Here is a 16835-nt window from a genome sequence, read left to right as displayed (position 1 = left end):
GTTTCCTTACAAATTTGCGGCTTGAAGTAGATGTTCTGGTTTTATCCTCTCAAGGACCTAAAATATTCGTGAAGCTTCGGCAAGTCAACAAAGAAACTTATACAACGTGAATAGACCTTTTGTGGAGGAACTACCAATCTCGGAAGAATATGGACTTACATAAATGATGTGTGCACTAAAGCTCAATTCTTTTACTCTGACAAACAGCTTGACGGGCAGCCACTAGAGTCGCTTTGACTTTCAACAAGATATACGAATAACTCATAAAACTGATCGCGAACAAAATGAACCGGGCAAAATTATAACATTAGATTTTAACTAATTGCTGCAGGCATGCACAGGGGGAATTCTATTCTGCTTTAGACTCGAGCTCGCACATGTGAATGAACGTATGTTTAGGAATGTCTGTGTGCAGGTAGTAGCAAGAGAGAAATAGAGTTAGAGCGATAACACGAGAGGTTAAGAACGAGGAGGAAAGACTTTTTCAAATGTTTACTCAACGGCGTACTGGTATCAAAGCCCTCTACATTTTCCACAGTAGAGTTGCGATAAGCACACAGTAGGATAGAAATCTCGTATAATCGGAGCGGGAGCATATTGTCTGCGTATCACCTCGCATATTCTCTCACTTCCTTCAATGAAAAGAGACCTTCACGGAGATACCGACCGCGCCCAACTTTCTTCGTTTATACTATGTTCAAACTAGCTGATAGCAAAGTTATACACGGTGCAAAGTGTCTCAAACGTTCTTTCCCACCCCGTCTAGTGCTTTTCTTCAATTGCTGAAGTGCATCGCGACCCCTGATTTCTGTGTACTATTCATTGAAATAAGAGATTCAAATAAATTACAACAGTATTTTTTTTGGACACGTTTATTTTCGAAATTATCTAATCTTTTTTTTATTTGAAGGGGCAAGAATATTTTTTCATTCAATTATATTTATGGAAACGACATTTTAAATATTCGCACGAGCACAAAATGTATAAGTGAACCGATTATGTATACGAGATGGAGATCAGCAGGTTCGTAAGCGACAAATATCTATTACCGGACAAGCAGTGTTTTCGTTGGTTGAGGGAACGAATATCGAAAATTACCTGTGTTCGCCAAGTATATCAAATGGTTAAAAAAACCAGAGACATTCTGCCTTATTTTTGAATACAATGGAACGACGGAATTGAAAAAGTAGTGAACACCCGTCTTCGTAAAAGTAGATCACGTCGATTCGTTTGTCCCTAACAAAATGATAATAGAACTGTAATGAATGTCATTTACATACTCGGAAGGATTGACACGGCCGTATAAAATGCAGCTTGGAAAACCAGGTCGGACTATTCGTAGAATATGGCTCTTGGTAAAGTACTTTTCAAACTCACCTGCAACAAAAAATTGGAAAAAAATCATTAGCACACAGCAGTATAAAGCCTTTCATGATTTATAGCTTTTCTATTATAAAGTAATATTGTCAAACAAGAGAGTAATATGCGGTCGAGCGAGACACAGACGTCCGGATGGGAGACGCGTCCCACTGACCCCGTCGTTATAGCGCAATCCAACGAATCAACTGTCTTCCGGCCCGCACCCATTATGCTACAATGAAGAGCGTGGGTGGGGTAGCGCATGGTTTTATTATATACGTACATGTACTCTTCATAGTATGCGTTCGTTCTGCTAATAACGTGAAATGATACGGGCACTCAGTTCTTACTATTTGTCAGGCTCTATTACCTCTGCACCAACAAGCTTCATTTGGATTCTCATACATGCACGATTTAAATTCAATCTAATGAAATAAAAAAATAATGGAAAACCCCCGTCGAAGGAATGAGTAGGAAAAAGCATTTTGAAAATCGAAAATATCACAACGTTTTATATTAGAAAATTGTAAATGGAACTAGTCGACAAATTTCTAGGAAAACCACAGTCCACGCACTCAAGTGGAGTCGATGGACTGAGATCGCGAAATGATGTAACTGACATGGTCTGTCCGCGATCCTTACCCAAATTATCTCAGAGTGGATCTGATATGGACAAGAGTGATTAAGAGTTAAACTAGTCGGTTGGTGTCTGGTTTGTGGTAGACGAAATACAAAGCTGCTGAAGGGTGGGCTGTATCGATGCAACAGGGCACAACAAGGCTGTAAGAGGGAAATTGGGCGGTTAGTATGGATGGTTCGGGAAAACGTTCAAGAGCAGAATGCACTTGGGGAGCGGGGCAAAGAAGCTTAAAAAGTAATTACCGTTGAAGTGCGCCTTCTGGTTAAAAATTGGCGTACATAAAAAGTTTTCTAATTTCAGAAGCTAGCAGGGGCAAGGTGGATTGAACACTGGAGGAAAGAGGATACTGTGTTGGAAAGGCACCCCTGAGGGTAGAGCAAGCACTGTTACAGGGCCATCGTAGTGGAAGTATAGTAACAATTTGCCTTCTCACTTACTCTTCTTATAGTCACTTTAACGTGTAGCCAGTGAGCGTACACACACCAAAAATATGAGAAACGCGCGAAGCACAGGCAGAGAACGAGAGGGAGAAAGGAAAAGGAGGGTAAAGAGGTAGGCAAAGCTCGAGAGCCCGAGCTTACCGGCATGAGCAATGGGCCCGAGAGATGTTCCCGCAGGTATATGTAATTGGTCGCGGTATGTCGACGGGCTAGTTTTGTGCACCTCTTGTAGAGTTAACGAGCGCAAACGACCGCGGGAATGTAGGTGGTGAGGAGTCTGAACGAACCTCCCACTCTGTTAATCATAACCCGAAACGTGGCAGAGTGTAAAGAAGTGCCATTTCCGTAAATGTCTTTTGTAGAGTGTCGTTGAAGTGTTTGTTATCCGCGAGTAGAGTAGCTAACAGAGAGTACTGTTTTCGAGTTCTCTGCTTGTTTCTTGTTTAGCCGAGACCAGATAATCGGTATGAGATGACTGCGTTATGGAGATACAATTGCGGAGAAGAAACGTCTGAAAAATTCCACTTCCGCAGTATTTTTTATGGACCTTCACACAAAAGCGTAAATCCACATATGTCATAAGCATAATAGCTCTCGAAGGGATGTTAGTAAGGAAAGAGGTAGGTTGAATTTGCGAGAAGATGAGACATTGCACACAGCGGGGAATGACAATGACGGGCCAGCGTACACTATAGGCATTGAGGGGGCTTAAAGCTTTACTTCGCCTGTCCTCGTTCTCATTTCTTCTTAGCCATTCCCTACCATTCGCCTGACCTCCGCCCTCCGTGCCTGGAGCCACGACGGCGCTCAGAGAAATTTACGGCGGGTTGAATTCGCCGGCGCGTCATTAAGCACGTTGTTTCATAATTCACAGAGGGGAGAGCGAGAATGTGAGAATGAGCGGATGGGAGAAGTCCACCGAGTAACATAATATACATGCATGATGTACGGTAATACACCCACATGAATGATCCATACCGTTGTTCGCTGCATGTACGCCTAGACGACTATCACCGTATCTCAGTTTCCCCATCCATATTCTTCTCACTGCATCTCCAACGCTTATTCGGACCATTCGAAACCTCGATTCGGTCTTTTAAGCTTCTTCGAAGTAGCCCTCATTTTTTTTTATTGTTACGCCAACGATCAACGAATAAAGCTGGACATACTTCATCCAGTGATGGTAAAGTACTTTGCCGTTTTCTTACTCTACCATCATCAATGATGTCTTGTTAAAAAAAGCGATGGAATAGTAATATGGTTATTCACGAAAGTTCAAACCATCCTGCTTGCAGAATAGAAAGTACAACAGACCGCTCGATTGAATAGTTCTTCTGTTTGATCCCATTTTCCAAGTCTACTCCGGACGATACTATCAGCGGTAGAAGTAAGGTGCATGGTGTACCATGCATACTTAACGTTTTGCACACGTACCTCACTATTCGGTATGATAGTGCAAAATAATAGAAGACAAGAATATTCACTAGGAAAGGAATGTAGAGTCCGTTGCGTGGAAGTTCCGGGCCACATAGCCTCATCAAAAAGTCGTTAACCTATTCGTAAGATGAGGTGTAGCCACATCCAGTATTTTGGTGTTCTAGGCTTCTCGCTTTCCAGCAGCCTACAACACTATTGGACCACTGATACTCGAATACTTCGACTGATATCAGATCCCGTCATCAACCTTCTTGTGTCTGGTAAAGAAAATTTTTGTTGAAGAGTTATATCGATGAGACTACTCTTTGCTGCGTCATTTGTTGGTTGCAATGGTTTTAACACATTCATTTGCACCTCGAGGATTATCACCAGGCAAGCTTTCTACACTTAGGCTCTAATATGCACACTCGAACAGACTGGTATTTCATACTGTGGGCACTATTTCCTGAAATTCAATATCACAATGAGGCTCTAATGCTTGCCATGACGACGATAAGTCGATGTGCTAATATCCACTCACAGGAGTTCAGCTAAATATAGTCGGTGCGAGTTGCAAACAGCAAGTATCTTTCTAGTTCGGTAATATTTGAAATGCTGGATTATTGCTATTTTCATTGGATTCAATTTATTCATGCACGTTCATAACAACTATCGGTGTATTATGTAATATCACGGAAAAGCAATTAAGAGCTCGAATGGAAGCGAAGCTGAAGAAGAAGAGAAATGTGGAAAAGAATAAAACAAATGTAAAAATGTCAGAGCCAGACACATAGTTGTGAAAGCTATTTGAGCTTGAAATATTCCAGAGAATAAGGGCGTTTTCTCTTCACTGTGTCGTACGTTTCATAGGGCGCTCCATGTGTTTTCATACATGTAACTACGTCAGCCACAGCGTACAATTCTATTTACCTTTCCATCATAATCATGTATGTAAGTACAGGATTCAGAGAGCAACCAAAAGCAAGCGGGTTCAGGTTCAGCAGGACTCGTGCCTTGGGGCTATCATCTCCGGGACTATAATATTCGAGAAATAATCTCTTCTCGAGTCGAAGTATCACGTAAATTTAGAGCGGTATGCGAAAGGCTTACGCACGTGGTTCAATGTTCCAGGAACAGACGAAAAAGTGCAACATTTTTTTCATGTATCACCACAAAATAACGACGGGCCTTGCATACTTCGATTTAAATCCATATCAATCGCATATATAATTGTTGCTTTTTTCTAGAATAGTAGTTTTCTGCGATTCCATCTTCTTATGCGGAAAGTATGCGATAAAATGCTTGGTTCAGAATTCTGATAAGTTCTACTCGAAATTGGATTGAACGGATGCTTTACAGAATTCACTTTATATATTGATCTAGCAAATATGCTTATAAGATGCAGAATATTTGAAGGATATCAGGAAACTTGAATGAGCAAATGTATTTCTACTTTTCATGCTTCCAGCTATATTTTACTCTTCTATATGAATAAGACTAGCCTAAATCCGAGTGCTACGTCATTCACGAATGACAGGACCCATGACGCTATAGCATTCAGGCCTAGCCAGAATCAAAAGTCATCTGTTTGCGATACCCTTCGATTACGTGAATTTTGAAAAATCATTATGTTGTGATCATGGTGCAAATATGATGGATTGTTCATGAAGATATCTCCCTCTCTCCAACCGTCTATTGGCATTCCGTCTATATTCGCAGAGGTTCGTGAATAAACCATGGGAAATTTCTTTCGCATGAACCGTATCGTAACTCGATGGTACTGTTGAGAATGGCGAAGAGTCAGAAGACGGAATAGATATTGCCACGTTAAAAATGGTAGATTTTAATTTCACGGAGGGCGAGTCTTTGGTTACGCTTCATACACAACTAACCTTTTCCTCTTTCACCATCGCAGTCGGTCCCCCAACAGACATAACACACACACGCACACGTCGATTTTACTGACTCGGGTTCATTCTCCACTCGTTGTTATACACACGTATACACGTTCTTTATGCGAGCGAAAGTATAATGTCCAGCTCCGCCCTTAAGCTTTCCGATATACGCCAAGCCTAAGAATTCGTTTAACAAAACATGCACGCCGCTGGACCATCTTAAGTTAAGGTTCACGCAGGCGGGATCCCGCGATCAAGGATACCGTTAAGCTCACATACTCCCCTGCCGCTGGCAGCCAGTTGGTATATTTATTTCATATACACATCATAAAGTAGGTACGCTATACAATAATTCGTAAACACCCCTTTATAAGTGTAGGAATAAAATGTTTTACGTAGCGCGAAACGACTGGAGTATAAAATGCATGCTTTAAAAGGTACGACTCTCGACTTTTTCAAGTACCGCGGTTATATTATCTCAATAAGACGCCTTTTTGCATTTTTTTATGTTTCAACTACACTAGAGCGTACAGAGTCCATGGGTTCGGCTGAAAGTCGGACGACCGTATATAGGATTGTCACTATTCGTTCCTCGAAGAGACTAATTTGATCACTTAGTTTGAAAGGTTGGAAGCTACCCCTTCTCGAACTGGCCTCGACTACACCCTCGATGAGACAGGCCATATATTCGTATAACCTTATAGATATATACGTCTGGTCTGCATACGTATAGTTGCTACGCTATTGGAACTCATATAACCAAGATACCACACGTGGTATACATGCACATGCACAAAGTCAAGTACCGAGCGATGCGTGCGATGGTGAGAGCGAACACTAGCAGCAGAGAAAGCAGGCCGATGCAGGGAGTGATCGATAGGGTGGCATCCAAGCGTGTCTAAATAATTAGCTGTCCCCATGCCATGCCCGGCCCGTTTGTAGTAGTCACCCTATAGATAATACTCTCTCGCTTTATCGTAGGCTTGCCAGTATAGTTACTACCGCTGGCGGTGCACAGTGTTGGTTACGTACGTTCGCTGACTATGCTTTAGTTAGCCAACATCGAGCGCCGGAGTGCTCTCCTGTCCAAATCCTCTCATATACACGTGAACGCTCTTCTACCGACTTGTAAACGTCCGATGCTTATTACGTGTGTCGCATGGATAGTCCGATATATATTTCAATCATCAAGGATATTTCGAATCTCATAATGCGAAAACTTAGCATTGCTAATTCTGGTCTTCCATCATCATTCTATATGATGATGACGAAATAAACAAATCGATGGAAACGAAATTAAAGATATTGATGACAGTTACAGGCTTCGGTAAATCATTTTTTTCAACAATAACGTGAATTCAGTTAATTGTTCTTCGTTCCATTGGGAATTTATGGTGACCATTTCGTTGTTTCTCGGTTGACCCAAACATGGAAAGAGATCAGACGAGGAGCGTTCGGGCTGCACAGTAACAACGACGACTGGTAGTAAGACAAAGGACAAGGTTGGAAACGTTTCTGGCGACGGAACTAACGAGTTCCCAGACTTTCGATTTGCCAAGAGGGTTACACGGCGTGCCATTCGTGTCATGTGTTGGTAAGGGCGTGAGGGCAAAAAGCCTAATACAACTATCTGACCTTTCTCCTGGCCTGTTTATCTCCCTCACTCTCTTTCCTGCCCCTCTCTCTCTCTCTCTCTTTTTCTCTCAATGTTTCTGTACACTCCATGAATTCCACGCCATTGTGAAATATATACATACCGCAAACACGTCTCGGTTACGAGCTCTTGGTCGTTGCCGGTCATTTGGTTTAACGACTCTGCCCAAATATTTTTGGCCCAGGCAAAAGGTCACCCACGCACAATCTTATTGCCAGTGTTCAACAGCTTCTCGAAAGAGCTTAAGAATTGCGGTAACGTGTGTTTTATACAAACGCTAGAAACCTTATTCCGGGATGAAACTCGTTCCAAATTCTTCCAATCGCTTTTTTATTTATTTTTTTATTATCTCTTTATCGCAAGGTGCTGATAATATGACTAGCTGGTCTTCGTAATTTTATTTATTCATAGGTGACACAAACATGTAACCTCATGGCGTATGCTTCAATTTTCAAGAGTACGAGCCCAGTTTGAGTTTGAGAAAAATGACTACTTTTTCAGTTTTTTAGCGATATATGTATCCAATTTTTTGTATGTGTCCAACTTTTTATTTCGGTTCTATTCCCATTGGACCCTTCTTATATCTCCACACGATGTATATCATCACGATTTCTTCTACCGCTCGCCGTCTCGCTTTATGTATAATTTTATTTAGCCGAATCATGCGTAGCTATACGTGCCTTTTCAATCTTTCGGCGTATTGTATTCGTATTTGTGCCCACATACTTTCCTCCATTTTTCTTATACGCGTTGGAAAGAAAAGATTCTTTGTATTGTTTCTTCCGCACCAACACTCGCGCCGGCTGGACCGAAGTGATTTGCCACTGGACGTTATAAGTTTTGGAGAACTTCGCTTGCCGTCTGCACACCCAGCAATAAAAATATCGGAGAACTCTCGTTTATTTCCTGGTCGTTGCGCGAAAGGGAATGGAATGGTACTGATTGAGATTTTACTTGACAGATCTATATACTTCGGGTATGAAAGACGAAAGCTATGAAATAAAACTTCCCAAAAGTTTCGTGATGATATTATCGGACTCAAACGTTAAATTGATTATAAGAGATCGATCCAAATAGGCAACGAAATATCTGCTCATGATACCAGTATGGATCGAAATTACGCTTTTCAATTGACGAATTGAATTTCGGATTGTTGTTTGTGTAGGAAGATAAGTGGAGTTTGAAAAACTCTTTTTTCCGTGTTGTGATTATATTTTGCGTGTTGAAATATACACTTACAGGATTTTCTTGTCATTATGTCATATTTCTCTCGGCGCTCTACCGTATTTGTTACGATTTTCGCAAGCTAAGATATGAAGATGGACTTCTTCGTCTGCAACTGATCATTTGTTTAGTTGGTAAAGTACACTTCCAGTGAGCTACATACCAACAAGCGTATACAAGATTTTATCCTGAAAATCGGGTGTTCTTCAGATACGAGAGTCTCGAATCCTCTTACTCGTCTGTGATTTTATTGTGTGTTCTTTCGGTACAATAAGAAAAAAACGTGTATCGATGGATGAAACCAACTAAGGACAAGAGAAAACGAGAGATGTGAGTGGTTTACTGTGAGATTGTACTTCACGAAGGAGTTGGGGAAGGCAGAGGAAGAAGAACGACGTTGAAGACGCATTTACTCTGGAAAAAAGCTACTAGAAAGCATGGATAGTAACATGAGTAAAAAGAAAAAGAAAGAAAAAGGAGAAGATGAAAAAGAATGAGAAGAATCAGACAAAGCAGTGATGGAGACGACTAGGGGAGTCTGTGAGAACTGAAACCCGTCCTGTGTGGCCATCGAAAGACGCGGTGGAGTACGAATATATGCAGAGCAAAGTCCGAGGAATTATCAAGGATCTTATCCCTACTGCAACAAAGCTCCAGCGCAACCGATCATTGCCACCGATCCTCCTAGTTCTGAGCTTGATATTTCTATATACTTCAGGGCTTTTGATTCCTTCACCAAAGGGATTTCGATATGACAGGTAAGATCTCGGTATTCAAGATACTGCATGCATATAAGAGAGCTGAAGAGAATCAAATCAGTGTTCATTCTATCTTGATTTACTGAGGTCTAGTCAGAGAGGAGATTATAACTCGTTTCGCTTTTTTTTCCTTTACATGCGTTAGCTAACTGAAAAGCAGCTCCTCAAAAAATCTCCTCAAAAGACCACTCTATATCTGAAGTTTTTTTTCGCCGAGTTGGATTTTTCGTTGAATAGATTTCTACATATTCATACATAATCGCTGGAAAGTAAGCAAATAGAGCCATTGGAAAATGAGTGTAGAGAAATACATAGGGGTCTAGGAGGGAAAACGTGAACGATGCGATGCCGTCGATCTGACTGGAACACGTCACAGGAATACAATATTGCTGATCAATACACCTCAATAAAGTCAATTTCTGTCGTGGAACATATCTGAATACGAAATTTTGTATTCCCATCGGTTAGTCGAGTCGGTTGGGCAGGGCTCGTGGCCCGAATACAAATTAGGTGTATATTTTATATTGCTCGCTTTTCCTGAACACCTATTTGGGTGAGCTCTCTTTCCCTCTTCATGTGAGTTGGCGGAAGACCGAGATCTAGTTCGTCGTTTTTACATGGCTAGAATCACGTCAGTATTATCTTTGGTGCGTTTGTATGTGGAGCATAGATATTGTCATATTGAAGTATCAAGGAGTTTCACTGTGTGTCTCAGTGTTTGGGTTTGTCAAGCGATCATAAATACACGTTGGTAAATTTTTTCTCCAAACGTTGATAATACACAATTAGCGCTTTAAATCTTATAACTCAAACTCTCTTGATTCTCCTCACTTGAAGTTCAAACCTCTAGGAACTTGACAGCAATTTAGTACTCATAATGCAGTTGATCATTCAAACGATACTTATGGTTGAAGTAGAAAACTGAACCCATCATAGCCCCCGGTAGACTGTCGTAGTTGCCAGAGTAGTCATATACGTTTAATTAAATGATCGTAAAGATAAATTAATTATCCATAAACTACAAGCTTTCGCGAAGATCTAACACGCACTCTTTTTATGCCAAGATCTTTATCAACATTTGTTATCAAAATGTATGAAAAAATGATCCGCTCAAAAGTATCATCTTCCCATGGATTTGCCATGACGTGTTCTGTACTGATGTTTGGAAAGTCATTAATTCGTTGATCTTCCAGCATAATTTTAGAGTTTCTGCGTAATTATTTATCCAGTTAGGCCGGGCCAATTTCATTCGATGTGTGTGGCTCTTCGAAAGATTGACTAGCATGTAGGCTGCACGAACCCTTCCCATAGGGGAATGGTTGCACTAGACTGCCTTGGGGAGGAGTTAAAGACGAAGGGGGCTGGTTACCTTCGCAAGCAGCTACAAAGGGCGAAGGGTTGAGCCTGCACGATTGACGCGTACGTCAGGGACACTGCTCGCATATTCGCTCACTCGTGTTGCTGGGGGGAGAGAAAGGGGGGGGGGAATAAAAGTTAGAGAGCTGGTGGAACATATGGTAGAGTTAGAAATTACGAGGCCAGGAGCAAGCAGAGTGCATGTCCGTGAGAGCGACATCCCGCGGTAGTAGCTCTTTTATGAAATTTCTATATTAGAACGTAAATTCTCTTGGAGAGACAACGTCGCTCCTTGCATACCGGAGCAAGAATTCAGCCTTATCTCTTCAATAAAATCATCTTTTCGGCCCTAATCTTTCGCCGCTCGGCCACTCCTGCCTTCCATATATGAATGGATCTAATATCCATGCAAGCGAAAAATCCAAGTTTTTAATAAGATAGATAAGTTCTGCTCGAAAATTCAATGTTCTCCTCAATCAAACTACTTTCCCAATCAACTCTCTTCTGCTTGCCATCGAAAACGATGCCACCAATTCAGAATGTGCATTGTTCTCACTCCTCTAGAACTTTGTTCAAGCTCGTCGTTTCCAAACACAAAGAACACGCCTCAATATATTTGAGTGTTTTCGATTGGCCAATTAAATAGCGAAGGGCTCTACCGAGGCGCAATTCTTCCCTCGTTCCTTTCACGGAAATCGGACCTCAAGGCGAGGTCACGTTTGCTTACTATATATCCAGATAAATGTGTTTATGAATGTTGAGGAAAGAGAGAGAGAGGGAGAGTTGAAGAAATATAACGAAAGGGTGTGGTGTGGCACAAAGCACAAAATGAATAGAAATTCTGTTCAAATATTGTGGCAGTTCTCATGGCTTCGAAATTGAAGATATGAGGATCAAGCAGGAAATTTTTTCTCGATGTATCAGGAAACCATTTAAACCAGCGAATCCGACAATGTATTGTTACAATGTTTCTTCGATGCTAGTCAGAATAGTAGAGGAAGAATATTAACAACGATGTAAGTTATTACCGAACTGGAATGAAGAAGTTTCATGATTCAATTAGGTTGAATTATTAGCCAGAATAAAACGAATAATGGCTCTCGAAAATGATGATAAAACTTCATCGGCTCCGCCCTAATAATCCTGACAAAATTCTGCTGCGGTGGAGGAATTTCTCATAGTAGAATCCAAATATAGAGACTCTCCATATACGAGATGCATCCTATTTCACGAAAACCGTAAAGTTTTTCATGAGATTCATATCTTTTCTTTTTTTTCTATAGATGTTCCTAGTTTTTCTGTTAGGATCTGAAGCATCGTTCTGCCGAAAGCGTTCCAGGAGAGTGGGTATGGGAGTTTGACGACAGACATTCTCATCTTTCCTCTCTCTTCTACATCTCTTCTCTTGTTCGCTCAGTCTTTATGTAACCGATGTACCTGAGTATATTTCGTTCTTTCCGACTTCTTCGCTGGTCTGCGGTCTCACTCGGAGCTTCGGAGCAACTCTCGGTCTCTCTATCTTGCTCTATCAATTTATTTTCCTCTCTTCGCGGAGCGGTGGACCGCGTAACGAGCAACGTAAATCAATCGGGTCTGGCATCGCAGCTCTTCTCATGCTGTACCACCCCCACCCATTCCTCCTTCTCCTTCTTCTCTTTCGCTCGGCGGCAAAGATCCTCGGCTATATGTACCGGGAATTCGCCAGAGGGCGAACCTTTTTGTGTTTGAGCGCAAAGGCCATGAAGCACGGTATCGGTGTATGTCAGCCAACATCGTTCTATCTTTACCAGTCGATGCAAAACCATGGATACTGAAAATTCATTCGTTTTCAGTTTACAGAGATCGAAGAAATGATCAAGTTTCAAAGGGTCAAGAAGTAGAAATGACACGAAGTCAAGTACCGGTCGATGTTTATAAAGTATGCTATTCAATGGGAACCAACGCGCTTACAATCCGGAAATTATGACTATGAATTATCCTAAATAGCTCTGTCGAACGACGAATATGTATTATGCAAAGACTACGACACAATTTCTCTTGCGGTTTTTGCGCGAGTGCTTCTCGTAAATATATTTCTACGGTCTGCTTCCTCGTTTTCATTGTTGTTCGGTATAAAAAAATTGACGAAAAGTCGCAACTGTTATTGAAAGCACACACTTGGGAGCACGTACACGGTCGAGACAAATAATCCTCGGCTTACGATTGTATTTTGCTGCCGAGATGACATTTTCACATTTATGATTAGTTTGTCAATTTTTTTATGCTCACTTTATCTTTAATATATTTTGAAATTTCAGCCTTTCCCTTCTTCAGAATAAATAACTGGTAGATTTTTCGTAAACTGTTTATAGATCGAGATCGTATCATGATTGTTATTTTTTAGTACAGAGTTCGGGCAAATCAAGCTGTAAATATGCGTTTGGGGAATTAGCATTGATCGCAAAATGCTGAAGAAGAGTTCTTTTTATTCCGAAGGCGATGCTGAAGCAGACGTTTATTTGTGTTCAAAGCTTTTTGATAAATTTTGTAGCCATTGTTTCTTTTTAAGCTTTCTTTCATGGCCGCGTAGTAACATTCATCGTTGAACGTTCAGAGCGTTTTCGTGCGAGAACGCACGAGAGACATTATATTTGGAATGTTACATTTATAACAGTCGTGAACGGTTGCAAGCAAGGAAAGAAGGATGGTGAGAGCGTGTGAGTTTGTAGCGTTCACATATGTCGGGAGCGAAAACGAACACGGAGAAAAGTAGACGGATAAGATAAGTGGAGAAGAAAGAGGAAAAGAGAAAGGCAGAGAGGAAGGGAGGGAGAGACATTGTAAGAAAAGCGAAAGAGTGCGAGAGTGAGAAAAATTATGGAGATACCAGCGGTGGAAGATCGGCGAGGGTGGGCAGTTGGATACTTTGGTATTCTTGACGCGGATCGGACCGTGTGGAAGCGTGCATTCGAGGAGGCGGTGAAAAAGAATGGGACATGGAGCGAGCGACTGGGTGGCGAGGGTATTCGTTGGGTGTGGAAGAACGAAGGTTCAAAAGTAGATGGTATAGAAAAAGAAGAAGGAGAAGAGGAGACGAAGCGAGCGCGAAGAGAATATAAGGGTAATGGCATGTTGGCACGAGCGTGCTTTCTGCACAGTGCAACGATGGAATACGAAGCTCTATGCGTAATACTGCCTTGGAGGGTATCCCAGATCTCGATGTGAAGCGATATATCCCACATAAAAGAATAGGTGGAATGAGAGAGAAGGAGAGAAGCGGGGTGGTGAGATGCACGGACGGACCCATGGAATCGCGATTTAATCGCATAACTTCCGGTACGTCAACTGCGAGCCGATGGGATCGCGCCTGCGCGTCGTCGAGAGCGCAGCTTCTCATGTGACAGGAAGGTCTATCGACGTCAAGCAGCATTTATCGATCTTCGGTGCGCTGTCCACCTCTCATTCTTTATCCGTAAATTTCATATGCGACTGCTTTTTTATACGCGACGAAGATCATTCAATGGAAGAAGGGAAGTAATGTTAATATATTGCTATTAATAATGATTAAGTATAAAACAAATATAAAAACCGAACGAACGTGTACGACATTACTGTGGCAGGGTGGACTCACCCTAAAAATTATGCTATCTAATCGTTGTATACGTACATACATACGTATCGTGATCTGCGCACGGTCTGACAGAAGGCGAGTCCGTTTTTACGATCTCGGGTAAATGGTAAATAAAATCGACTAACCCTCGTTCCCTTCGAGGGAACGGAGGAGCAAAAAGGAAAGGAATATCATGCCAGGGGTAGTGACTGTTGCACGGTGCGAGGGCGAGTTTTTGTTACGGGCAAACAACAGCTCGCACGCGAGACTCATACTTATTCTCAAATTTTTTTCTTCCTTGCTGACTTTTCCCCCGTTCACCCCTAACCCCGGCGTACGCTTTTCGTCCTTTCTGACTCAAGATGTGAATTCGAGGTTCCAGGTCTACGGTGGAGGGGCTTTCGATCACTGTCCTACGACCGTCGCTTGTCACGAGAGCCCTGACTACAGTCGTTGCTTCGGAAGTATTATCTACGATACGAACCTACAGCATTCTTCCCACGATTGCGAAGGGTTTAGGGTGAGGCCGAAATTGATAAAACGCTCGTGAAGCACGAGGGTAGGGGGGAGCTGCTCCGTGTTGGATGATTCGTGTGCGCTTTCTTTTCTCCTTCCATTGAGCTCATCTTCTAATCTGCCTTTGTGTTATTCCAGATGTAAAAATAACAGAGTTGATATTTCTTTCTCCTTCTCACAGTGCTTAACTATGATAAAGTCTGAAGTAAATACTTACCAAATCACAAAATATATGGCTCGTTACACATGACCTGATTTGTCGCATTAATTTGGCAACGAACCTGCTGGATCCAAGTTGTGTAAAGGTTCGCATAAGCCTATAGAAACTTCCTGACAATTCCAGCCGGTCACAGTCTTTTCCTTTTCACTCCACTTCGATAGATTTCATAGCCAAACATTCGTTCATCGCGTATAGCTCGGTGGTAGGCTTAATCGCACCTTTCAATAAGTTGAAATGGTTTAAAAACCGGTACATAGATACAATTTTCATACGCCACTTTCAACGTAAAGGAAAAAAAAAATAAACGTCGCAGGTTAAAACGAATGAGGCTCGTCATAGATTTTCAATGCAGAGTGTCTTCAGCACACTCTCTGGATCACAGTTTTAATGTACAAGATGACTGTTACCGTGGAAGTTGGGGAAGAGGGCGATATTTATCTGCGAACAGACATCCGATCGCGGCTCCAACTTTATTATATTACTCCCATTAAGTTCCTGCTGTAGCAACACTTTTGGATTAATTCATCGTCGTTTGGAAAGTTTATCACTGAGAAGTTACCCTAACTGTTGCGTAGGCGGAATGAAATCTCATTTTCGTTTGAGGGTCCAGAAATATGGCTTTTCAGAAGTTTATACAAGGGCACGTGGCACAATCGAGGACATGGGGTGTCATTTGATGAGTACACCCTCCGTGGGGAAAGATACCGCGGCGGTATATGAGCAAAGATAAAACAAGACTTTTTCGTGCACAGCGAGAATGAAAGTCTATTGTCCGATCTCAAATGATAGCTCCAACGTTTGAATAAAGTTTCTGCATGATGCATATGACCTTGGTAACGGTATTGACATTTCAAAATAAGGATCGAACGAAAAGAGTCGCATACTCGAGATATTCAAACTAAATGTCGCATGCAAAACGGACAATTTCCAGATCTATCTATGTTTTTTTACGATCTACCCTATTCTTGGGTCGTGGAGAATGGCGAATGAAACACATATCATTTCGAAGGATAGATACATGCAAATACAAATAGACACATGTGAACGTATTTGTATTTAAGCGTATGGATGGTATCGTAGCTGTTATGGAGGGTCAATAGGGTGCGACATACTGTGTTGGACGATTGAGCGGATAAGGTTGCGCAGAGAAAACTTCCGGGTCTGATAGTATAAAGAGAACGTGGGCGAACGATAAAACGACAGGACGAGCGATGTTAAAGGGTTCTCCTCGGGGCAATGGGGTCACCTGACTTATATACCTTCGTATGGACAGTGAATAATGCAGGATGAGATTACCGTACTCCTTTCTCTAAAACGCGAGGCACCTCTCTTCCCTTCTTCCTCTTTTCCTCTTTCTCTCTATTGTTTCCGATAAAAGACGAATGTGACAGCAGCGTTAACGGAACGCTCACGGCATTTCTCCGAATTGCATTAAATGCCGCACTGGTTTCTTCTTCACAGCTCCTTCATAATACAGAATAAAACCACGCGATAATTTACCTCGAAATCGGCCTACGAATGAATCTTTCTTGCTTGAGAAGTCAAAACTTGATGGATAAATTCACGTGCGAATAGTGAAATGGTGAACGAATACCAGAGAGAAAAAGGTGAAGTGACATAAAACGAGGTGTAAGGAGTAGGTGACATGAACGCGTGAAGGGTCAAAGTGCCTTGGGCTATGAGCATTACCGCAATTAGGCCGATGAAGTCAGTTCAAGCACTCGCTCGGCAAACACATCAGCAAACACCCTGCATATATAACCCAGTT

The 16835-nt window shown here is 41.8% G+C and overlaps 1 protein-coding gene across 9 annotated transcripts in view; it reads right to left on the bottom strand.

The window, feature by feature from the left end:
* Positions 1-16835, bottom strand: part of mbl (muscleblind) — a 207622-nt gene that overhangs the window by 125256 nt on the left and 65531 nt on the right. The window lies entirely within an intron of this gene.

Source organism: Venturia canescens, chromosome 4 (genome assembly GCF_019457755.1).
Source record: "Venturia canescens isolate UGA chromosome 4, ASM1945775v1, whole genome shotgun sequence".
Lineage (NCBI taxonomy): Eukaryota > Metazoa > Arthropoda > Insecta > Hymenoptera > Ichneumonidae > Venturia > Venturia canescens.
The sequence above is the reverse complement of the archived record's forward strand: the minus strand, read 5'-3'. Positions and strand labels throughout refer to the sequence as shown.